This window comes from Rhamphochromis sp. 'chilingali' (assembly GCF_963969265.1).
Source record: "Rhamphochromis sp. 'chilingali' genome assembly, chromosome: 17".
Classification (NCBI taxonomy): Eukaryota; Metazoa; Chordata; class Actinopteri; order Cichliformes; family Cichlidae; genus Rhamphochromis; species Rhamphochromis sp. 'chilingali'.
Genome location: NC_137944.1, coordinates 13,324,344 through 13,349,879, shown reverse-complemented (window position 1 = coordinate 13,349,879; position 25,536 = coordinate 13,324,344).

The window sequence follows — 25,536 nt, the reverse complement described above, 5'->3', positions numbered from 1 at the left end:
GGATGGCAAGTTGAAGAGGGTGGGGAGGGAGTAGGGCAAAGAGAGTAAGAGAGGTGTTGTCCAGCCCCCAGTGCTGGCCCCTGGAAGCAGAAGAAAAATTCTCTGTCTCAGGCTCAACAGTGTAAAAACACACACATACACACGTGTAGTTTCTAAATCCTGTTGGGCAGGATTTACCAAACTTCCCAAATTTGGGGGGATCTGAGCAGTTAATGACACTGGAGTGTAATCACAAGCATTTCATCAGCTTCCTCCCTTATTCACATCTTGCCTTTTGTTTTGTTTTCTCGCACTGTACTAAAATAACCTCAGAAAAAAATGTAAATGGATGTGATTCAGTGAGTGAGGAGGCACTGGTGACTTTCAAGCTTGTTCACAAAAATGGGTGTCTGCATCTTCTTTGCTAACAGAGGGGATGAGCGAGCACTTCCAAATAATGCACCTGATCACCAAGCAAAGTCACTTACTGACATCTAGTGGTCATTAAGCAAAGAGCACGTTCGCTCCCACACTAATCCAAAGTGGCCTCTAAAAACTAGCAAAACAGTGAAAAATGACCTCACAGTGACCCCTATAGTACCGAAATTTTATTACACCAGCGTTAGCCTCTGTGGCCACTAGATGGCAGCAAAGACACATCAAGAGATGCCAGTGGGCCTCTAAGATCTCCATCAACGGGGCATTTGCTGTCCTCTGTGATAATAAAGACAGTACTGAGTATGTTGAGAGGAAATGCATTTATTAGTGAATTGAGATCCATTACACTTTGCAGGGGATCTCAACACACCCCCACGAACAATAAATTAGGGAAAACATCTCAGTGGTGGCTTTTGTGCTGGATTTGTTTTTCCCCATTTCCATTTGCAAATCTATCACTCGCTAAATCAAAATTAATTGGTATTACATTTTTCATACTTTACTCAAAGGATTAACTCTAAACTACGTCATGCTGAAAAAACCCCCCACCAAAAAAAAGTATTAACAAGAATAATTAAAACGCAACATGCAGAAAGCCATTTGAGTGTTTATGTATAATACATTTTACACTTGTCTTTTGTGTCAAAACAACGTCAATGTCAGCTTTTTTCTTTTAGAATATAAAGTATTCAATACAAGAGAAAAAAGGGTTCAACTGGCTTCTTAAGTCAGAAAAGGATTGCAAAATATTACGCAGTTTTCCTCTTTCTGCATTTCATTTGATGCCAATACTGTACATTCATGAAATAAGCCAAATTATTATGAAGATATAATATAAGGCGTGTGCTTTGTGTAGTCATATCTAAAAAGAGTGCACCGAATCTTCCTTTTTTCAGGGGCCATGAGCAGGCATTGTGGAGGCAGCAGCCCTCTGCTTTATTATGCCTTTGCGAAGTGTTAACTTCAGTGGCACCTCTCCCACAAATATCTTTAAAAAGTCAATGTCAGCGAAGTTCTGCAAATGAGAAATAGTACTTTCTTGTAATTCCCATGAGTCATTTCCTTCAAGCCGTTGACTGTTGCAACATCAAGTAGGAACTCATTTTAGATGCAATTAATCTGAGAAATACAAAAAGTGATTCAAAAGAAGCTCAAATGCAGAGTTCAGAGCTTTAGGCTGTAAGAGAGTCAAACTTAGTTTAATGAAAAAGAACCTTATGTATTGTTCCTTTTATGTCTCACATGCTTTTATAAATGGATATAGTGCATATACGTGTACAGTTATGTTGGTATTTTGCTGGTAAGTCTGTGGGTTGTGTGATGAGCTGTGAGAAAGAGGACAACTCTTTTTTTCTCTAATATCTACAATCATATGAAAAAGAAAGTTTTCGTATGACTCTTTATAATCCTGTTCAAAACGAACTAGACTGCATGATTCAGTAGCTTGTAGAACCACCTTTAGGAGCAATGACTCAAAGCAATCATTTTCTTTATGACTTTATCAGCGTTTCACATTGATGTGGATGAATTTTGGGGCACTTTTCTTTAAATGGCTTCAGTTCATTGAGGTGTGTGTGAGCATTTCAATGAGGTTGAAGTCTGGACTTTGACTGGGCCATTGCAAAACACTTTGATACTTTTCTTTTTCAGCCATTCTGTTATAGAGTCCCTTCTGTGCTTCGGATGTTGCATGATTCGATTTCAGTCAAGCTTTAGCGTTAGGACAGATGGTCTTACATTCGACTGTACTATGCGTTGGCACACAGAGAAGTTGATGGTCAATTAGGCAAGGCACCCAGGTCTAGTGGCTGCAAAACAAGCCAAAATCATCACCCCTCCACCACCACCATGCTTGACAGTTGGTATGAGATGCTTGTGCTGATATACTGTGTTTGGTTTTTGCTAAATGTGGTGCTGTATATTTTGGCCAAACATTTTTATTTAGGTCTTGTTGTTCCAGAACTTGCGTTCAAATGCATCTTTGCAAACCTGAGCTTTGCAGCCATGATCTTGTAGAGGAGAGACTTTCTCCTGGCAACTCTTCCACAGAAGCAGTACTTTGTTCAGTTTTTTGTTCTAATTATAATCATTAACTTTAACATTTAACAGACCAACTGAAGCTTGTAGAATCTGAGATCTAGCTCGTTGTTTTGTTGCAATTCTCTGAGCATCACATGTTCTGACCTCAGAGTGAATGTGCTGAGACAACGACTCCTGGGAAGATTGTGGCATTGTGTTAACACACACCTGAATGCTTCACACCAGCAAGCTGCTAAAACTTCCAGTTTTATAGAGGTGCTCACGCTTGCTGATGATCAGTCATTTAATTATCAACACCTGGCTGCTACTTACCTACTTACATCATATGGGAGCAGTAAGTGAGCAACTTGGATGTTCACAGGATTGGATACAGTCATGTGAAAACTTTCTTTTTCACATGACTGTAACATTCAAATAGAAACAACACACGGGCAAAATGCTGCATTGAGAATGGGTTCTGTATGAAATAACAATTCATATAAACACATTTGTTTCTTTTATTGCTCAGAGCTGTATGAGAAAACCAAGTGCTGGGAAAATCCATAATCTCTACAGTAAGCAAACTGCTAGCTCGAGGTTCATTGTGAACAGAAAAGCACGAGTGGTCAACATGTTTAATCAAAATTCAGACATCAGCATCATATCATCACATTATATGATCTCACATAAAATGATGCCACTCTGCCAGAACCTGCTTAGGCTCTTGACTCGCTGCCCACTGCAATACTGGATGCCAAAAGGTAACAGCCACTTTTTAAAAGCCAGAAGAGTTGTCTGTTGTTTGCCTTTGTTTCATTTTGTTTTCACTTGCTGATTAATTTTAGGATAATATTTCATTATGATTAAGAAACGGTTGCAGTTTTAGTGAAAATTTGCCCCATTCTCACTAAGCTTAATCATGCCAAAAAATATAGGCTTACTTTGTGCATTTTAAATGTGATGGATCCTTTGGGACCTTTAAAGATATCCATCTCATCTGACTATTGCCAGAACTCTGTCTGTCACAAATGATACCATTTGAGTTAGATGGCTTTGTTAAAATGCCAACAACTGACATACAACACTGAAAAAGGGGCTGGAATAACACACAGTGAATGAGCCTGGCAAATCAGTTTAGCAGACAAGCTCCCACGGTGCACCAGCATTTATCCGAGTTTGCATTTTCCCATCAAAATCTCGAAAGCTTATAAAACATTGCTACGACACACAGGCGCATCAAATTTCACGCAAAAAAAACTGGGTGTAGCAAATGCATGGAGATGCATCTGCATCCAAAAATCCCGCTGTGCTGATCTTTTCATGGGTGAAAGCTGAGAAGAATCATGATCCAGTTGTTGTCTTTCTCATTACAAATGACTCCCAAGCCTTCTCAAAGTTTGAAAACAGAGACTGAAAACACTGGCGTCTCCCTCCGTTCTCTCACTCCTCCCTTTGCCTCTTTTCCCCCTCTTTCTGTTTAAACTCTCAAGGGGTGTGTGTGTGTGTGTGCGTGTGTGTGAGTGACTTAACTCTTGTTTTTCCAAATGCAAGTGATCACACTGTGGCTCACAACAAGATCAGTGCAGCATGCCACCCAAATTCATCACACGTCCCCACCCACAGCACCGACTCAGTTATTAACTGATCTCAACTCATAGACACACACACACACACACACACACACACACACACACACACACACACACACACACACACACACACACACACACACACTTGTCTTTATATCTTAGGGAGGACATATATTTGACATAATGCTTTCTGTTGCCACTAACCCTAACCCTTGCCCTGAACCTAACCATAACCTAATTGTAACCCTGATACTAAAACCACATTTTGAGGCTCAAAAATGCCTTCAAACTCATGGGGATGGGCATTTTGTCCCCATAGGGACTGTTGGTCCCCACAAGTACAGTAGCAATCCAATTTTTAGTCCTCACAAACACACATAAACACACACACACAGAAAGGGCATGCTTTTGCATTCAAGTTGTGTCTAATTGATATATTATGACTGACCAGGGAGCTTTGGGTTTTTTGCCGGTATTCAGCCCTCTGCTCCCACTTTTCCTGAGAAAGACCTATTTCACACAGACAGAGCGTGTCTACTCCCCTCTCTAATAAGACGCCTGAGAGAAGCGGAGAATGGTAGTCATCATTAGACCCTGACACAAAGGCAGGAAGACACACATCCACCGTGTGATGATGACAGACAGGGTAAATATTATTCTTGAGTGCAGGTGTGAAGAGTAGTGGTGGAGTGATAATAAAAGAGGTCATTAAGAACTGGTTAGGGTTTTTTTCTAAGCAAAACCCAGAAGACAGTACAACTTCTGGCCGTCTGCTAAAATGGCATAGTTTACTGTCAGAGCACAGGGGAGTAGAGGTACACACTGACAGGCTGATGATATGCAGGCAGAGGATGTTAGTTTATATCGCTGTGAAGCGTATTCATTTAGGGTGTTTTGCGGTTGTTCTCTTGGTGTGAAAAACTCCACTCAGTTGGAGGTCGAGGCTCAGCTCATATGTAAAATTACTGAAGATTTCCGTGAGCAAAGGTATTTTAAGTAAAGGCATTTTGCGGAGTCAGTTGTGGAGCTGGCTCCGCAGTAGGGGTGTGCGTATGTGTGTGAGAGAACTAAATGTTCACAGGACAGAGCATTCATATGTTTTTTTCCGTTCCATGTTCAAAAGCTTTACTGGTCCTAGAATAAAAATAGTCATATCTATGCACACTTTGCACTGCAAGCCACTTTGAAAGCACCGGTCACCGAGAGGGTCACCCAGCTTCTCACTGAGCCTGGTACCTGAGCTGAACCTGATGTAGTGGCAAGACCCAGCTGCACTGTGAGAACTGGCCCAGACACATTGGCTGACTAAGTCGTGACTGCAGCACAGATTTGATGTGTGTGTGTGTGAGTGTGTGTATGTGTGCAGGGGGGATAAATAAATAAAACACCCTGATTAGCAGAAGTTGACCCTAGTCTGAGCAAGGTGAGGGGTTTCTAGGCAACAGAGCATGGCACATGTAGTATGTCGGACCAAAGTCCAGACCTGTGCTTCACCACCAAACATAGATAAGGGATAAAAAAGGGGGATCAAGGATTGTCTCATGCTGTGGTTTCTTACTATTGTTTTTATACTGCGCTAGCTTTAGCCAACACATACAAATATTTCATGATGTGACATTATTATAGTAGCGAGATATTGTAGTTGTATCCCCTACAATTTTTCTCAACCTCTTGTGAAATTGATTTAAGTATTTGGATGATGAAATGCTGTTCTCAGCAAACATAATTGGTGAAATATATTGGCCTGTGGAGGTGGTCTGGCACAAATCGATGTGGTCTTTAAATCCTTTTTGGGCTCTCGGTGTGAGATTTCCAAACTTCAAACATTATAAATACCAACCAGTGAATCCACATTATCACAATAAATTTGTTGCAGATGTAAAGTAGGAACAAAGAGATTATGTTTAAAGTCTTCAGGCTTATTATGGATTAGAGTACCGCATGCGCTTTACACATAGAGCATATACAAAGGATGGACGCAGCAACCATGATGTCACACATTTTTTTTGGAGGGGGTGAAGTCGTGTTGTGAAGCCTTGCCATTTTGGTGTTTTGAAACCAAGGCACTCTCCACATTCACATGCTAGCCATTTGTCAATCACGATACAGGCCAGCACAACAGCATGCCCCGCTTCGATCTACTGTTTGATTTTAATGGGGACCAAATTTTTTAAATGAGTGTCACGTTGAGTTCCTTGAAACTCGATGCTAGCGGTTAAGACCATAAACAGCAGGAAGTCAGCATGAAAGTGTTTATGGAGGTGACACACCCAGGAAGCTGAAGACTTGTGTCCATCTGGATGTTTCAGTGCAGACAGAAAAGTTGCCCCCTGCTGGTCATTAAATTAGATTTCAAGAAATGCTAAGAGTTACGATACTTAGTTTTATCGCTCTGTAGTAGAAAAAAAGGCTATTGCACAACTAGATTCAATCTGAATTCCAGCACTTTGGAATTTGTTGTTGCAGTTCCTGGAGGTGCCGCTGTTGATGTTTTACTAGTAGTTCAATCCATTGCTTCTCCAGTCTGCATGCCTAAGTATCCTTGGGTAAGATACTGAGCCCCACGTTGCTCTCTGAAGTGTTCATCAGAGTAAGAATGTGTCTGAATGTTAGATTTAAAGCATTTAGGTGTAGAAAAAGTGATTGTATGAGTGGGTGTAAATGGGCGAATGAGGAAGAGTAGAGTAGAAGAGCACTATGTAAGAACCCGTCCATTTACCGTTAATTTAATAGAATTTATTTTATTTTATTTTACTTTAGTTGAAACTGTTGATTGATCCAAGTTTGACTTTTTGCACTGATAACACACCTAGCCTAGATATTACAGCACTGATCCTCTTCTTTACCCAAGTGTTGCATTCATTCCTTTCAATCAAAAAGCCCATTGTCTTTGAGGTTACTTTTTGTTGGACTATTGCTTCTCCTTTCTTCGGCCTTTGCAGCTACATCTCTTCTTACAATCCTTTAATCCTCAAGATTTAACATGGAAAGTCATTTATTAGGCTTTTGAAAAATGTTATGTATATTTATCAAAATCCGATTTAGCAAAAATAAACTAACCTTAAATCCCCTCTGCCCTGCTTCCAGCATAAACCCTGCTGTGTGCCATCAAGGTATCCATCTCATCCAAGAACAAAACCAGGGATACAGGTTGGGGTTATTTTGGACTACCGGCATATTCTACTTGAAAAAAAAAAAAAAGAGTGACATATGTTTTGTTAGGCTGATAGCTGTGTAGAACATCAAATAAATCACAATAAATCCATAATGCAGCAATGTCCAATTTTTGTCAATGTCTTTTAGTGCGCATGCGCCAACCAGCGTGCAGCCTGTTACAGTCGCTCCTGCTTTTCTCTTAGTTTAGCTCTTTTTTCTTACGTATTCTTTTTTTTTTCTGACTTGTATTTTCCTCCGTTTTCTATCTCTTACTCAATCATGTGGATTGAGAGAGTTTTTGTTCTTCTGGTGGCCGTGGAACTGTTACTTTTATCATGGAACGGGACCGCGGCACATCTCCTACACGCACGGACTGTTTACTCCAGAGATCAGCTGATCGCCCTGATGCCGGCCGGCTCGCTGGCCAGGCCCGCAGAAGTACCAGCTGAAATTTGGAGGAAAACACATCGGGGATGCAGAGGTCAAGGACAGAAGAGAAGAAAAAAGGTGACGGTGAGACAGCGGAGGCTCGAAGCGAGGAGGAGGTTTAAACCGTGTCTGCCGTCTATCGTGATGGGAAATGTGCGATCGTTGGCAATTAAAATCGACGAGCTCTCAGCACTGGTACGGAGTCAGAGGGAATACCGAGAGTGTAGCCTGATGTGTTTCACCGAATCATGGCTGCACCAGGACATTCCCGATGAGAATGCTTCCGTGGAAGGCTTCCACACTGTTCGGGCGGACAGGGACAGCATCGCTAGCGGTAAGCGTAAAGGAGGTGGGCTTGCTGTTTTAGTTAACAACCGGTGGTGTAACCCTGCCAACATAACAATCAAAGAAAGGATTTGTTGCCCGGACACTGAACTGTGTGCTGTTGGACTCAGGCCGTATTATTTACCCAGGGAATTCTCTCACGTCATCTTGGTGGCTGTCTATGTTCCCCCCTCTGCTAACCCCACAGCTGCATGTGACACTATCCACTCTGCCATAGCTCGGCTACAGACTCAGCACCCGAGTGCCTTTATTGTGATCTCGGGTGACTTCAACCATGTATCACTGGACAATACACTACCAACATTCAAACAATATGTGGACTGTCCCACCAGGGGAGAGAAAACTTTAGACTTACTGTATGCTAACGTCAAGGATGCATACAGCTCCTCCTCCCTCCCCCCACTTGGTAGGTCAGATCATAACCTGATTCACCTCACCCCCCGCTATGTGCCAATTGTGAGGAGGGAACCTGTGACCACCAGGACTGTTAGGAGGTGGTCAGAGGAGGCAATAGCGGAACTACAGGGCTGTTTCGAGGTGACCGACTGGGAAACACTCTGTGAGCCTCACGCCGAGGACATCAATGGGCTTACTGAGTGTATCACAGGCTACATAACTTTCTGCACCGACTCCATTGTTCCAGCTCAGACTGTTCATTGTTACCCAAATAACAAGCCGTGGGTGACTAAGGACATCAAAGCCTTCCTCAACAACAAGAAGAGGGCTTTCAGAGGGGGCAACAAAGAGGAGGTGAGGAAGATCCAGGTGTTACTAAAGGACAAGATCAGAGAGGCTAAGGACAATTACAGGAGGAAGCTGGAGTGGAAACTCCAGCAGAACAGCATGAGAGAGGTGTGGAGGGGCATGAAGACCATCACTGGATTCAGGCCAACCAACAGCAGGGGAGCTGAGGGAGGTGAGAATAGAGCCGACGAGTTGAATCTGTTTTTCAATAGATTCGACACCACAGTGTCTGCTCCCACCCCCACAACCTCACCTGCAGTCAGCCTGGAATCCAGAGCCACACCACTGTGCCAGCCTCTCTCTTCACATGTTGCCTCCTGTGAGATTCCTGACACCCCTCCCCCACCCATCACCTTCACTCAATACCAGGTTGAGATGCAAATGAGGAGACTTCACTCAGGCAAGTCTGCTGGACCAGACGGAGTGAGTCCCCTTGTCCTCAAGACCTGTGCCCCCCAGCTGTGTGGAGTCTTTCATAAACTGTTTATGCTGAGTCTGAGTCTGCAGAGGGTCCCGGTGATGTGGAAGACATCATGCCTCGTCCCTGTACCAAAGACGCCTCGTCCCAGTGGCCCCCAGGATTACAGGCCCGTGGCACTGACCTCCCACATCATGAAGACCCTGGAAAGGCTCATCCTGGACCAGCTGCGACCCATAGTAAGACCACATCTGGATCCCCTTCAGTTCGCTTATCAGCCTCGTCTCGGAACAGAGGACGCCATCATCTACCTGCTCAATCATGTCTACACCCATCTGGACCAGCCGGCGAGCACTGTGAGGGTCATGTTTTTTGACTTTTCCAGTGCTTTCAACACCATCAGGCCGACCCTCCTGGGTGATAAGTTAGCAGCGATGCAGGTGGATGCTTCTCTGGTGTCCTGGATTGTTGATTACCTGACAGGAAGACCACAATATGTACGTCTCCCACAGTGTGTGTCTGACAAGGTGATTAGCAACACAGGGGCACCACAGGGGACTGTCCTCTCCCCCTTCCTCTTCACCCTCTACACCACAGACTTCAGCCACTGCACAGAGACCTGCCATCTTCAGAAGTTTTCTGATGACTCTGCGGTGGTTGGATGCATCAGCAGGGATGATGAGACAGAGTACCGGGCTGTGGTCGACTCCTTTGTCACGTGGTGTGAGCAGAATCATCTGCAGCTCAACGTGGCAAAGACCAAGGAACTGATCGTGGACTTCAGGAAGACCAGGAAACACTTGACCCCTGTTTCAATCCAGGGGGTCAGTGTTGACATTGTGGAGGACTATAAATACCTTGGAGTACACATTGACAATAAACTGGACTGGGCTAAAAACACCACAGCACTTTACAGGAAGGGCCAGAGTCGTCTCTATTTTTTGAGGCGACTGAGGTCCTTCAACATCTGCCAGAAAATGCTGAGGATTTTCTATGAGTCTGTTGTGGCCAGTGCGATCCTCTATGCTGTTGCATGCTGGGGGAGCAGGCTGAGGGTCGCAGATGCCAACAGACTCAATAAACTGATCCGTAAGGCCAGCAATGTTGTGGGGATGGAGCTGGACTCCCTCAAGGTGGTGTCGGAGAGGCGGATGCTGTCCAAGATAAAGACAATGTTGGATAACACCTCCCACCCACTCCATGACATGTTGGTCAGTCACAGGAGCTCGTTCAGTGAGAGACTGAGATTACCGAAAAGCACCACTGAACGACACAGGAAATCATTCCTGCCTGTGGCCATCTCCCTGTACAACGCATCCACTTAACACACTGTTTGCTGCTACAGCTACACATGTTTCTTTTCCAAATATTTATTTATAAGTGACTTATGTATGTATGTATGTATGTATATATATGTATATATTGTACTATTCTTAGTTAGCGTATTGTCTGTCTTGTCTTAATGTTGGTTTAAAATGGAGCACTGTAACAAAAAATAATTTCCCCCAGGGATCAATAAAGTATTCTGATTCTGATTCTGATTGATTTGGTCTGAAAAAGCACTTCAGCAACACAATGGTCTCATACAACCGGCTCTGTGCTCCCTGGATGATCGAAATGAATGTCTCAAAGATTCAGCTGTATCAGCTAACTCTAACTGTATGCTTGTTCAACAGAAAGGAGGTGTGTAACCACACTGCAAAATTCGTGTCTTTCTTTAAAATTAAGATGTTTTTTAAAAAAAAAAACAAAAACAAAAAATGTATCTTCATTTACAACAATATTCAACATGCAGGTTGTTTAAACGATCTCATGAATTTGTTACTGCATATATGATAAATGTGCTTTTTAACATAAAGATAAGTAAGATCTTGACATTGTAAGTTCTTTTTTTAATGGGGGGGGGTTCCATCTTTTGTCTTCTGCTTATTAATATGCATGTGAAACGAAATTAACCTCCTAGGACCTGACGTCCACATATGTGGACGTCACATTTTGGGTTATTTAGACCAAAATACTCAATTTTCCTCTACAAGGGCCTGATATTCACTTTCGAGGACATTATACTGCTACTGTTCTATCAAAATTTTAAACCAATATCCTCATATGTGGCTCTTATTTTTCTTACAAACAGAAATCAGGTAAAAGAAAATTCATTTTATATTCATCGGGTCCCAATATCAAAGAGAAATTAAAAATGCATGCCGTGGAAGACTTTGGGTCTTAGGAGGTTAATAAAGAAAAAACAGTAGTAATAGCACGATTCAGCAAGCTAGCCAAAAAGATTTGCACAACAAGAGTGATGAGAAAAACATTGTACTACACAGATGTAGCATTAATTTAGCAAACTGCTCAACAGTAACAAAGAGCACTGACTGGTCACCAAGTTCAGTTGCTGATTGTTTTTTTGTGTGTATGAGTGGAAGCGACTGAGGCAAGTCATTCCTATGTGTTGCATTGGGAGTGACTAACAAAACTGCTGTGAGGAAGCTGAGGAACACACACACAGACACACGCACACACACACACGCACACACACAAAGAAAAGAAATAAATTGGAATTGAGTTTGGAAGTCTTATGAAACCAAGCTTTCCTTATTTATCACTGCTTATCTGTCTCATAACATTGCTTGCAAATCATTTACGCATAAAACAAGTAAAAAAAACAACAACCAACAAACAAACAAGAATTAACTTCTAAATTACAGTTACAAAGTATGAAGCTGTGTAAACATGTTTCATAATTACAGTATTAACACTGAATGGAATGCACACAGGGATTATTAACAAAGGCACATTTAAACTGTTAAAGAGAGCTGTAATTAAATCTTATGCCTGCTGTGACAGTCCAGCATAAGCTCTGAATTGATTTCAGCAAAGAATAAAGCAGAACAGTCAATGCTTTTTTTAAAAATCTATATCTGCTTTATGAAATAGCCCGTGTAATATTTTAATAGGCCCATGATGACAGATAAAAGCCTACACATTTCCTTGAAAATATACACAATATTACTCTGAAACCCGTCCCAAAACAATAAATATGTAATCCCTGGCACGGTTCAGAACCACACCTAACCTCTAAGCTCCCCGAAACATTAAAGCTCAACAGCCTCCACACGCCTCTTATCTGAGCGTGTTTGCCGCAACAAGAAATGTCTCTATACAACTGCTTTTCATATCAACTTTAAAGCTACGCTATTTCTTAATATATATTTATGAGCTAGACAGTGACACTATTTTCCGTCTCTGTCCTAGTGCCCAAAAATCACTTGCCTTGTCAATCACCAGTTAAGTCAGGAGAACATTTAAGGTACTGTAAGAAAAAGAGCCACAACCGGAACAAGTGAATTACACAATGACATGTGCTATGTTGAAACATGTTAAACTGCATTACAGACACAACAGAGTATTTTACAATATTGTATTAACTAAACAGAACATGAATTTAAATTATATACTTAAATTGCATTTACATAAATTGTACGACTTATTTAGTTAATCGTCAGCTCTGTTTTTGTTTAAAGGATTAAATTAAGCACAATCCAATGTGTTTAGGCATTTTTGTCAAACTTGCCAACAGTGCAGACTCCACTGAGACAGAGGGTTCTCGTTTAGTGATCTGGACCTACTATAACTGCTTTGGTGTACTTGGGCTAGCTAACAAGTTAGAAATAATTTCTCTGTAATTCGTGACAGAAAGCATTACGGACAAATAAACCACATTTGGGTATCATTAAGTTCAAATCCCAAATATTTTTCGCTCTAAACTTATAACCACAGATGTATACATGTTGACAGAAAAACGACACCTGGCTGAAAACGCATAAATTCACCTTCACACTTTCAACGAATTGCAACGGATCCTTTGCAGATATTGTCTTACATGTATTTTCAAAGTAGAAACATTTAAACTGGCGCCAACCAAAGTTCTCCAAACAGCACACTCGCACCAGTAATTTGAATCAACTTCTTGAGTAACACCAGATGGTACACGATCAGCTCGATATCGCACAGCATTTAGGTCTCGGTTTAGAGTTTTCCTGGGGTTTATGGCAATGTGCACTACAAATTGAGCAACGGGTCCTCTCAAGAAGCATACAACTGCATTCTTTTTCTTACTTCAAACATACAAATTTGGTAATAAGTAACAGGAAGTAATCTTTGCCTGCTGCTGCTTAGGGATGGACAAAGTGGGCCAGGATGGGCATATGGTTTGCTGCATCTTCAATCTTTTATTTTTTCCATCTTTTTCTCCGAGCAGGTTTGTTTGAAAAAGCACATCTGTAAACTGAAATCATCTTTCCTCCCTCAAACCTCACTGTGAAGAATTCTTACTTCACCTCCCGTGGTGATCACTTAAGATAAGACTTGTTAGTTTTAAGTTTGAACCGCAACCTACAAAAAAGCAAAAGCGACTTCTTCTCCTTCCTTCAAATTCCTATTTTTCTTCATTTGCGTTATCTCCCTCCCCTACTGCCTCGCATCCAGCCTCATCCATCTCTTTATCTTTCACTCTTTCAATCCTTGTCATTCCTCCCACCTCTCCCAATAACATGCAACCTTCAGAGCTCCTGCACCGCGCATTTGTCAATGACATTTTGGACAGAGTTGCCATGTCTTTTCCCTTCATATTGCATGGTTGATTGAAACCCTCTGTGGCCAGTGATCCATATCACTGACAACATTTTACTTTAACACCTCCATCTGAGCTGATATTTCCTCAACAGAAACAACCCGGGTGGCCCGGCATTCGGCACACTGGATGGAAAAGCAATGACCAATCACTGGAGGTCAGCGGAGCCACGGTTGCATAATGGAGTTAAGGCAATCAAAAGTTGAATAACAAGGTTTCTAGATTTAAAAAGTGCAGCTAAAAAGGGGATGAAGGTAAAACAGAGACGCTGCCGTGGAAATGCAATTTCCTTGGGCGCTGCCAGATTGCCAGGCAAACAAACACAATGGAGTGAGATTTAGTTTTCTTTAAACAAGAAAATTACAAGGTTGTTTGGAAGTAATAGCTGTTTGCAGGAGTAAAATTTGTATTCACTGCAAAAGCTCTACAAGTATTTGTCCCTGATCTGACAACAGGGACATGGAAATGGAAATGGAAAATGTTTAACATGACGGAGGCATGCAGTCAGACAAGCTTATGCGAATCAATATTCAATCGCTGCTGATAAGCTACGACACAGTTAATACCACGTTGGGTAGATGGGCCGGCGCCAATTTCATAGAACAAGTCACTATAATAAGCTGGCATTACGGAACACATTTTTGCATAATTGTGTGTTTCAGCGTACAATTACTGGCTTTAATAGTACATTTTATCCCTTTTCTCTAATCTCCCCCAAATGCAAACAGACGGAAACAACCAGTGACCTGCAAAAACCAGCCCCTGAATTCACAGGCTGAGCTAAAATTGATAGTTTAGATCATGCAAGTCTAAACAGCCTAGTGCTGTGTTTTGGTTCCCACCTGGTGTCAAGGCCACTTTTCTAAAGCCCGTATTGCAGGGGACAATACAATGAGCAAACGAGGAAACGCACAGACGCGCGCGTACAGAAACAAACACGGACCCATTTTTGTCAGACAGAGCAGTCGTGAGTAGCTATCAGTATTGGAGGGATCTCAAGCCTTCCCTCATCACCATCAATCTGTCTAAATGACCCCTTTTCTCGGCTCTGTCTCCGCACCGCTGCTGTTGCTCGTCCATTTTGTCCTCGCATTTTATCTCCTTTCAGGTCACTTCAACATCCCCCTCTCTTTCTTTAATCCTTTCATTTCCCACCGCTTATTTGCATGACACCCCTCTCACCCCCCCCCCCCCCCCCCCCCACGCACACCTTCCTCCCCCCCATCTTATTTCTTTCTCTCAACCCTTTGCTCTGTGGTTTTCGTGCTCTTACATGTGCACACCTCCTCCTGTCTCCCCTTGCGCTTCTCCCCCCTCGATGAAACCGCTCCATGACTAAGTGAGCACCGGCGTGATGGATAGCCTAATGGGAACAGATGAAGCATTAAAACCATAATTCACAGGGACATAATGTTCAGAGGTTTTCTGTAAAATTTGCACTTGAGGTGTTCCTGCAGCCTATGTGTATTTGTGTCAGATTGTTAGATTAGCTACATTTATGCACTCATCTATGATTGGGATTTAGTGCCCATTTGTATGTGCAGACATGCACTGACTTAATGTTTTGCTAAAGTCTTGCTTTAGTGTTTTCTTTGGCGGTTTTGTTCAGCATTCTTTTGAAGGAATACATATTGATGATCATCGTTTCAGTCTTTCCCAAATGCACTGCAGCAAAACGCTTTGTCAGAGTGAGCTGGAAATGTTCCATTCTCCACTTCACGGGAAATCACATTAAATTTAGTCATATTAATAAAAAAGACTAAAATCTATTTTGTTGTCTGCTTTTCTCAGAGACTGCAGGTGTTACTATGCGCTCACTGTTCTATTGTAAGCGGAGTTGCCAACTTTCAGATAACAGCAGGAGTGAGATTTAGAGACAGTATTTGAGATTGGGGCTACATTTGTAAAAGTCACAATTTCAGTTTAAGTTGCCATAATATTATTTAGAATTATTATAACTTATTATTAAAGTTATTTCATATTTGGGGAAATGTATAACAGCTCACCTATCTGAAGCAAAGAAAAACACAGTGTCATTTATTATTACTATTACTGGCTTTTTCAAGTAATTACGGGTCCTATGCGTAGAGTTGCTTATATGAATCATGCTGCTGCCTAATACTGCTGCGTAGCATAACATTATGACCACCTGTCTAATATTTTGTCTGAGGCATGGATTCCACTAGACCCCTGAAGGTGTGCTGTGGTATCTGGCAACAGATCCTTCTGCATGTTACGAGGTGGGGCCTCTGTGGATCATATTTGTTTGACCAGCACATCCCACGATGCTTGACTGGATTGAGATCTGGGGAATTTGGAGGCCAAGTCAACACCTCAAACTTATTGTTGTGCTCCTCAAACCATTCCTGAACCATTTTTGCTTTGTGGTTTCTATCCTCTGTTGGACTGGACCACATGGACCAGCATTGCCTCCTCACGTGCATCACTAAACCTTAGCCACCCAAGGTCCTACCAGTGGTTCACCACTATTATGTGATCATTTTTTGATAAATACTGACCACTGCAGGCTGGAAGCGTCCCACAAGAGCTGCAAAAAAAAAAAAAATCCAAAAGACCACATCATCTGCAAGGTCCTGAGACCACCCTCCACCCCTTGACTGTGTCAGATGTTATGTCCTTAAAAGTTATGAAAAGAATCATAGACAAAGGGCAGCCCTGATTGAGTCCAAATCCCACCTGGAATGAGTCTCACTTAGTGTCAGGAATGTTCTCACTGCTTTTGTGCAGGAACCGGGGAGCCTGCAGGCCTAATACCCCACACTCCCAAAGCACTCCCCACAGGACGCTCTAAGGAATGCAGTTGAATGTCTACTCCAGGTCCAGAAAAAACATATAGACTGGTTAGACAAACTTCCACTCAACCTTGAATATGCTGAGGAGGATAAGGAGCGAGTCCAGTGTTCAGCAACCAGGACAATCTGGATTGTTCTTCACTAATCTCCTCTCCTCCCCAGTACCCTGGAACAGAACTTCACAAGGAGGCCAAGAAGTCTGATCCACATGAGGTTTAAAGCCCCACAACATCCAAAGAATTATAGAACTCAGGGTAAACCTCACCCACCACAGGGGGCCCAGCTACCACCACCATTTTTTAAACTACATTGTTGACCAAAATTCAAATTCAGCTATCTACACTGAAAAGGTTTTGTAGTCTAGGATTATGCTTAATCCATGTCTGGGAAACTAAGCCTTAATGTTTTCTCAGTATCTGGATGCATTCACTGAGACTTGCTCATCTCACTTATCACAGGCTCAAGTCTTTATCTTGACTTTCTAAAAGTTTATTTACAAGTGTCATGAACTGGCTTAAAATAGGGAGAGGCCATCACACATGGACATTTCAGTTTATATTCCATGTGAACTTGTAGAAATAGAAACTATTCAAAATGTGTTTGTTATGTAGAGGTATTTGCTTTTCTCCTTATTTTAACAGAAGTACCATCATTATATCTGTTACACTGTGTGACATGTTAACTCTGTAGTGATGCTATGTAGGGTGGAAAAAACATGGTGTACAGCTTTTGTCCTATGCATTCGCCCATGAATGAGGGAGTTCAAAGCTTCCTCTTATTTACAGTGAAATGTATTTGGGCAACATGAGAGCGTGAGACAGAGAGAGAAAAAGTGGACGTGTCAAGCTAAAAACATGAGAGTTGGAAACCCTGACATAAGGCAGCACTGCCAAGCTAAAACCATCTGGGCACGGTGCCACGACTAGCTTTATCTGAATTTACTCTCCTTTTCATCTTACACTTCTGAGTGAAAATTCTAATTTCTGATTAACATTTAACACAGATGTGAAGTTCATCATCTTTTCCAGCTTAGCGATGCTGTTTAAGAAGTTCTGCTAAAATGGGATTAGCTTAACAGGTAGCTTTAGGCTAACTAGCACATTAGCTTTTAATTAACTCTTAACCACATATCTTAACGTCACAGAGGTGTGGTCACACTCTGTTGGTATTTTTTTTTTTTTTTGGCATATTTCACCCCTTCCCATCTATTATGTGTAAGATAAGCAAATAAAGCTGTAGCTCACTGTGACAAGCTAACACACATCTAAAGTCCTCTGAAAAGGAAGCTAATGAACTCCAATTAGCGAACCCGTTACCGCCTCCATAGCCAGACACTGAAAGCATTTACTCTGTATGCACATGCTCAGACATACACACATAGATATGTGCATACTCACACACAAAGCACCCCCCAGATTAAAAAGCGTAAAGTTGAAAAGTGGACCCGGGTGCACAGTGTCAGGTAAAGGAAACAGACTACTGAGAGTGTGCAAGGTCAGAAGTCATACTGCATGTGTTCCACGTGAAATCTAATGTAAGTACAGGCACGCAAAGCCATATGTAGGGCATGCTGGACTGTTGACATGTTCTTGATACTCAACACACAACACAGTCAATCCTGAGAAAAGCAGCTGCTTTCAATATGTGTTTCATCTATAAACTGCTTTGCATTACCTAATCTCGCTGCAAAACAAGAGAGGTGCCTCCCAATCACACACACACACACACACACACACACACACACACACACACACACACACACACACACTACCTCGCTCACACACTGCAGTTAGAAGCCTCTAGAGCAGGATCATGTGTGAAGCCACTGAAGGCTTGTCTAACCAGAGACAGTGAATGGAAACAGACCAGTTAAAGGTGACAGTAAACTTGATGAAAGAAATAATTTTTATTATTATTTAATATGTGCATTAGCTCATTCATTGCCATTGTCACATCCTTGCCAAGATTCACAAACCGATTCTGTAAAGATTTTTGCACAGGTCATCAATGGGCAGGAAGCAGCAGTGGTTAAAAACAGACCGCATCACGCTATTCATCTGCCCGTTTCTCGAAGTAATTGCGTGTTTTACAAGAGACAGCTTGCTACAAAAATGCTCTCTGGGCTGTGCATCAGGCATCGTTCTCATAACAGACTGCGTGTGTCACAGGTGAATCGAAATGCAATGTACATTAAGAAATTTATAAAAGGCAGAGCTGCAGGAGAGCCAAGTCGGGATGTTTTTGATTAGGAGAGAAGTGGTTCGCAAGCAAAGGATGGACAAGGAAGTTCAATGAGAGACATACGTGGATCTGGACATGCTTTGCCTAATGTTCCTGTTTTTACGAGCGCTGTTAAATTGTCTGTGTAGACTATTTGGCAGGTTTGAACACAGACTGAGCACCGCATTCTCACAACTCTTTACCTGTATGTGTTAAGATTTAGAGTTAAAGGGAGAAATTGCTCATTTGTCAACACCTTTTTTTTTTTATCTCCATAAGCCATGATCAGTTACAGAAAACTGTTTGTCTTTCTTTCTTTTTTTTTCTTTTTTTTAAAATTGCAGTATGGTTGAGTTTTATTGTCAATAATAGATTGTTTTTTGGGGTTTTTGGCAAGTGTAAGAATTTCCTCTTTGGAATAGCCTATTTGCTTTGATAGGCAAGTGAGCAGAGGTAAAAACTCTCTCGTATCGAGAAAGAGGAACACCGACCGCTCTATTTGTTTAGTCTCCATGGAAATGAAGGCATATCATTGTGTACACAATCAAAGGGTCCACGGGTGAATCACTCTCTATGGCATTTGGCTTTCTATTCAGTCTCCGGCTCTGAATGTGGAGCTGTGTTTTTGCTGGACCTAACAGTTTGTGATTATGTCATCTTCAAGCACCTTTACAACGAGGGATTTGAACTACAAACGAATGAATACATAAGGAGTTTTTTAAATTTTAGCCGCACAGCATATGTTAAATGAGCGCTGAGCAGAAAGACCTTTCTCACTCTTTGGCTTGTCAGATGTGGTTCATTTGAGTTCACATTACTTCCAGTTTAAATTAGCTGAGCTAAACTTTGTTTTCTCTTCAGAGCAGTTCCCCTGGGCTTGCTGTTGCCTGGTTGCCTTGTTCTCCCAGAAACAGCACGACGGGAGACAGCAAAGCTATGCTACCATCGTCATCACTGTTTAACTTGCTTTAAATACCTGCTTTAGGTGCTTTTTAAAATGTGTTACATTTAACAAACAAATCTGTGGACATCTCTGAGTGACAGCTGGTGTAGAGGATGGTGTTTTTGCAGTAAAAATTATTTTAGAAGAATATATATTTAAAGGGAATCTGGTGCAGTTCTGCTCTTGCTCTCTGGTCCTTCCATCCTGCCCAGATGGAAGGTTTAGATTGCTGTGTGGAGTGATGGGGCCCACAGCGCAAAGCTGTACCATGGGGCAGATAACTCCCCACTGCTCCACTAGAATAACAAAATGGAAGTGAATGGCCATAAGTTTTCAGCAAGTTGGGATTCGGTGAAATAATCTAAAATTAATTTACATTTTTTTTCCTTGTGAATGTAATTTAACCAAAAATAAATACATTTAAAAAATGGTCGCTTGACATTTCTGTCACTTTCACCCGGGGGACAGGACATGGTGATGAGTGGGGCAGATTAGGAAAAAACCCAGCAGCTAGACCCAGATCAGGGAGGAGGGGACGCTGAATGTGACCTTCAAATCCAGCAGGCGGATTGATTCAGGTCCTTTGGGGAGCAGTGGGAAATACCTCGGCCTGACAGGAGACACTGAACTAAGCAACCAGGGCTCTCTTGGGAGAGCACTCGACTATAGGATCCCATGAATTCCAGACTCTGGGAAATTTCTTTCCACACCAAAACTTTGTTTGATAAAACAGAAAATGTGAGAATGTGTGACATTTCAGTATGAACAATATCTAAAAAATATTGCTGTACGGTGACTGATCATGACTTTTATGATTTAATTGAAATTCACTGTACTGCTATTTCTTTTAAATATTTCGTTTTGGCCTTTTGAGCATCATAAAGGGAAGTACCCGCCATTATATATGCAAAATTGAAGACATCTTTATGCCATTTGACAGACTTGTTCCTGTTTGACTCAGAAGTGGTGGTCCATTACGACCATTTAAACATTAATGGGACACTATTAAATTAATAAAATAATCTGATCGACTTCGCATTGCTTTGTTTAATAAACGTAAAAAAACATGCAGAAAAAACAACACTGCTCCTAAGCTCATTAATGAACTTAAAAGTTTGACAGTGAAAGTATTATTTCTTGTGTTTTATTTTGATAGTGTTTCCTATCCTCCTAGTGGAGCAAACCTGAGATTGGAGTTTGCATCAGCAGAATTGATGTCTGCAGGGAGAAAGATAGATATGGAGTATCCAAACAGTGGATGCATTCTGCATTATGACCACTTATAATTATTGCTCGTTAAGAGCATTTAAAATCTATGAATAATTTAAAAGACTTAAGCTAGCTTTTGGCTAAAGAGTTCCAAATTTAGCTTGCGTTGGCATTTGATTCAAATAGTCTTTTAGTTTCACAGCACCTACTATTTTATCATTCTATAAGAGGCAATGTTGTTTCTTCTGATTTCACTGGTTATATTTAAAAGTAGGAAGACATCTTTTCAGCCATTCTTTCCGATACATCCAAACAATCTAGATTTACGAAAAGCGTGACACTCCAGAGGGAAAAGTATGCAAATCTGATTTTGGAGCAAACCATTTCTTTAAGTCTTCCAATTGTATCTGATTTCACAGATAAAATTAAGTGTGATAATATTAGCGTTATAGAAATGGATGTAAGGTTGGATGTAGGTTTATAAGCAGTTATTTATTTTATGAAAGAACACTGGACCGCGTTCAAACTCCTCTCAACGCACAGCAACAGTCACTTTTCACTTCGACTCATATCCAGTTGCTTAACTGAAAGCAGACTCTGTTAAATGTTACATATTAAATATTTACTTTCATGCTGTCATTGAACACTGGAACCGGTCAGATGATACATGGAGTATTTGTCGACATTCAACAGACCTGAAGCAGCACGATTGTTTAAGCCATCTCCATAAATAATCATATTGATGTATTTCTCTTTGGCGTGACCCTCTTAGATTGCAGCCTGGTTCATTGCTGTTCATTCGGTCCCATCTCCTGCCAAAAAGATCTAATCCCGTCTTTCTCTTCGGCCTGTCTTTATATGAAAAAATACGTGCAATAAAATGTGGGCTCTTTTTTTATTCTCCAGAAAGAGGCCACAGGGGGGAACAAGGTTCTGAGTTCTCCCTCTGGATATTGTGGTATCATTGAGTTTGCACGAGATCACTACTCTGCTACGTCTTGTTACCCAATACACTTGCTATATCACCTCATAGAAGATCGGTCTCACATGTAAAATGTTTAACACATAAAAACCAGTATCTGTGCCTCAGTGGGAAAACTGAGAACCAAAACAAAACTCTTGAATCCATGTTCTTTGATTTATGCAATTAAAGCAACAATTGACTGTTCTCCATAGCAAGAAGCAAAAACGACAGTAGTTGGAAATCATTTAATAAGACACGAGTCAGTCTGATGTATGTCTCACTGATGTCTACAGAGAACGAGGCCGCACTGAATCAAACAAAACCAAAGCAATAGTCTGAGGCTGAAGTAAATATTTTTTGTCTTGTTTTCTGAAGATTTCACACTGACTCAGCTTAGCATCACTCAGATGGGTATGAGCTGGTGTGCAGATCCGAGTCACTGGTATGCTGAGTGATGTGGCCGCACACTGAGCTTTAAAGCTGCTGGGTCATTAAACGTCCACACAACAGCAGCGGAGTGGAATGTGCGACATGTTAAGGGTCCAGAGTCTAAAACACTGGAAAATTATATATGAGATTGAGACGTTCATACTGTACACTGGCTGTCTTAATGCAATAGAAAAAAAAGACCCAAATCTGTGAATTAGGAAGTCAAGTATGAGTCTCTCACTCTTTGGGAGTATTGATCACAGGAAGCAAACTAGAAGCCTTCAAGTCGGATGTGTGACGGGCCAACTTCCTTTCCTCTTATCCTTTGAGAATGATGTTTTCAGCTTGTTTGAGTCAGTAGTGCTTGATCACTGTCACAGTAGAGTATTGGGAAGGAACAAAAAAAGGATGTGTTGAAAGTGAGCATGGTGCCCTGTGGTGTATTCACCCATTCAAGCTATGATTAAGTGGATCATATGTGCTGTAGTGTGGACCGAATCTTTCACAGTGCAGCAGGAGATAAGGCAGAGGGGGCATTTGTGACACATCAGAGAATAGCAGTAATATGAACGAAACATAATTGTGTAGATGGGGAAATGGAAATGGATGGAGAGGCAGGTTTGGTGAGAGAGGTCTGGCTGCGCTGTGGGGACACTTCCGGAACAGGCACTGCTGTGAGGACAGGAAATAACACACACAGATTTGTCCCTGCTTGCCATAATAGGAATGGACATGGCGGGCTTATGCATGTTTTACCAAAATATGACAAACTTAAACAACACAGCAGTGTGTATGTGCCTTGACACTTAAGGTATAAGCCTATGCATTTCTTTTGGTGAGATTTCCTGTCCTCGTAGTAAAAAAAACCTGAGGGTGGAGCTTGCCTCAGTAGCGTCCCTGGAGTGGAGTGTCTGCAGGCAGAAAGATAGATATGGAGTATTCAAACAGTGGAGGCAATATACATTATGACCACTTACCATTATTACTCGGTTGGAGCAATAAAAATCTATGAATAATTTAAGAGTTGTGAGTGCTTCTTCTAAAGCTTTTGAATGAAGAGACCTTTATGTTTATTTTAGCTTGTGTTGTCATTTGGTCAAAATTGTTATTAAATTTTAGATTATTATTGTGTTATTATATTATTGTTCTCCAAGATGCAGTACCTTTACTCCTTATTCCACTGCTGCAATGCATACAAGGGCTTTTTTCTTAGCATGGAGACTGTATAAAAACATATATAGCTACTGTCATAGCATCCATTGGTTACTGATACCATACACTGGTACTGTTGTAAAAGGCCCTGAGATAATCTTTTTGGCTAGTCTCATCTGATCTCATCAAATGTGTCCAGCCAGTTGTGGATCTGATTGCCAAATTAATACTATGTGATGGTGCCAGATTCTCAATCACTTGTATACCATATTTATTGTCGTATGTCTGTGAAGGTTCTCAGTCATCCAGGTCATTGTAGTCAAAGGAGCTTACAAAGAAAAGCGTCTGGAGTTCTTTAAGTTGCTTGAAGATGTTTCACCTCTCGGATGAGTATTTATTGTCCCTTTTCTTCTCATGGTTACCATAATTTACTAAATGCACATCAGGTAGTCTTTAGTAAGGTTTATAACTGAACCTTTAACGCATTAGCAAAGTGTTTACTCAGGCCGTTGGTCACAGTAGCAGAAGGATAACTTATTTCCAACAAACATCTATACAACCACATTAACCAGAGGAGTTTTCACTAGTGAGTATTGGAGTAGCCTTCAAAATATGTCAAGTCAAGTTGGCTTTATTGTCACTTCAACCATATACAGTAAGTACACAGTGAAGCGAAACAACGTTCCTCCAGGACCAAGGTGCTACATGCAACATAAATTTACAACATAAATTAACAGAAAACACTAAACTAGCTAACTAAGAGGCCTGGTTAGCTGGCTAGCAAAGACAAGACAGACTGACCTAACATAAATTACAACATAAATTAACTAATGATAAATGATAAATAAATAAATAAATTAATGTCAATGCATCCATCCATCCATTTTCTCCTCCACTGACAGCACTTGCAGGCCAGCAAAGATGAGATCCTGAAATCACCAACGAGGAAGACTTTAGCCATTTGGATACCCCTAGAATTTATTTAAAAATTACGAACAGAATCTGTGACAAAAGTCAACCCTGGAAAATTTAGACACCCACTTGGATTGAGTTCAACTGATTGCCAGCAATGTGGACTAAGCTCTCACTCTGGTTGTATGGGATTTGTAACAAAGGGTCAGCTATCTCATTCCTCCTGAGCACCTCCAACAGGTACCACATGAGGGAAATGTTGGAATGCCTTCTCCAAGTCCACAAAGCACATGTAGACTGATTGGGGAAACTCCCACAAACCCTATATAGAGCTGATCCAATCTTCCGAAAGAATGAAACCGGCATTGTTCCTCCTGAATCTTAGGTTCAACCAATGGATGGGTTTTCCTCTCCAGGGCCTGGTTGTAGACCTTCACAGACAGGCTGATTCATCCACCTCAAGGGCTCTGCCACCAAGGAGCTCTTCAATTACCTAAGTGACCTCACCACTGGTGATAGGCGAATCATTACCCAGATTCTTTCTTCCTTCACTCAAGATGGCTGCCTCTGCCTAAGCCTGGTTCTGCCAGAGGGTTTCTTCTGTTGAAAGGGAGTTTTTCCTTCCCACTCTTGCCAAAGTGCTTGTTCGTATGGGGTCATCTGATTGTGAAGGTTTTCTCTGTTCTCTCTGTATTATTGTAAGAGATTAACCTTACAGTATAAGTCTTGAGGCACTATACAGAGTGAGCAGAGCATCGCTTTTGCTTCAAGGTGGACCAAAAATCTTGTTCTGTGACCTCACTGAATTCTTCCCACACCCATGTTTTTGCTTCAACTACTTCCGGAGCCACACTTCTCTTGGGCTGCCGCTACCTTTCAGCTGTCTCAGGAGTCCCACAGGCTAAACAAGCCCGACAGAACTCCTTAGAGCGATGGATCCCTTCATCTCCCGTGTCCTCCATCTGGTTCAGGGATTACCACCATGGCAGGTAGCAACCACCTTGAAGCTCCAACTCCATGTCAATACCTCAACAATACAGGTGCAAAAGGACAATGAAGTCCACAGGTGGGACACCCTCCAGTACACCTGGAAGAGAAAATGTCCAAAATGTTCTCTTCTTCTTTTGATTATGCATGTTTACAG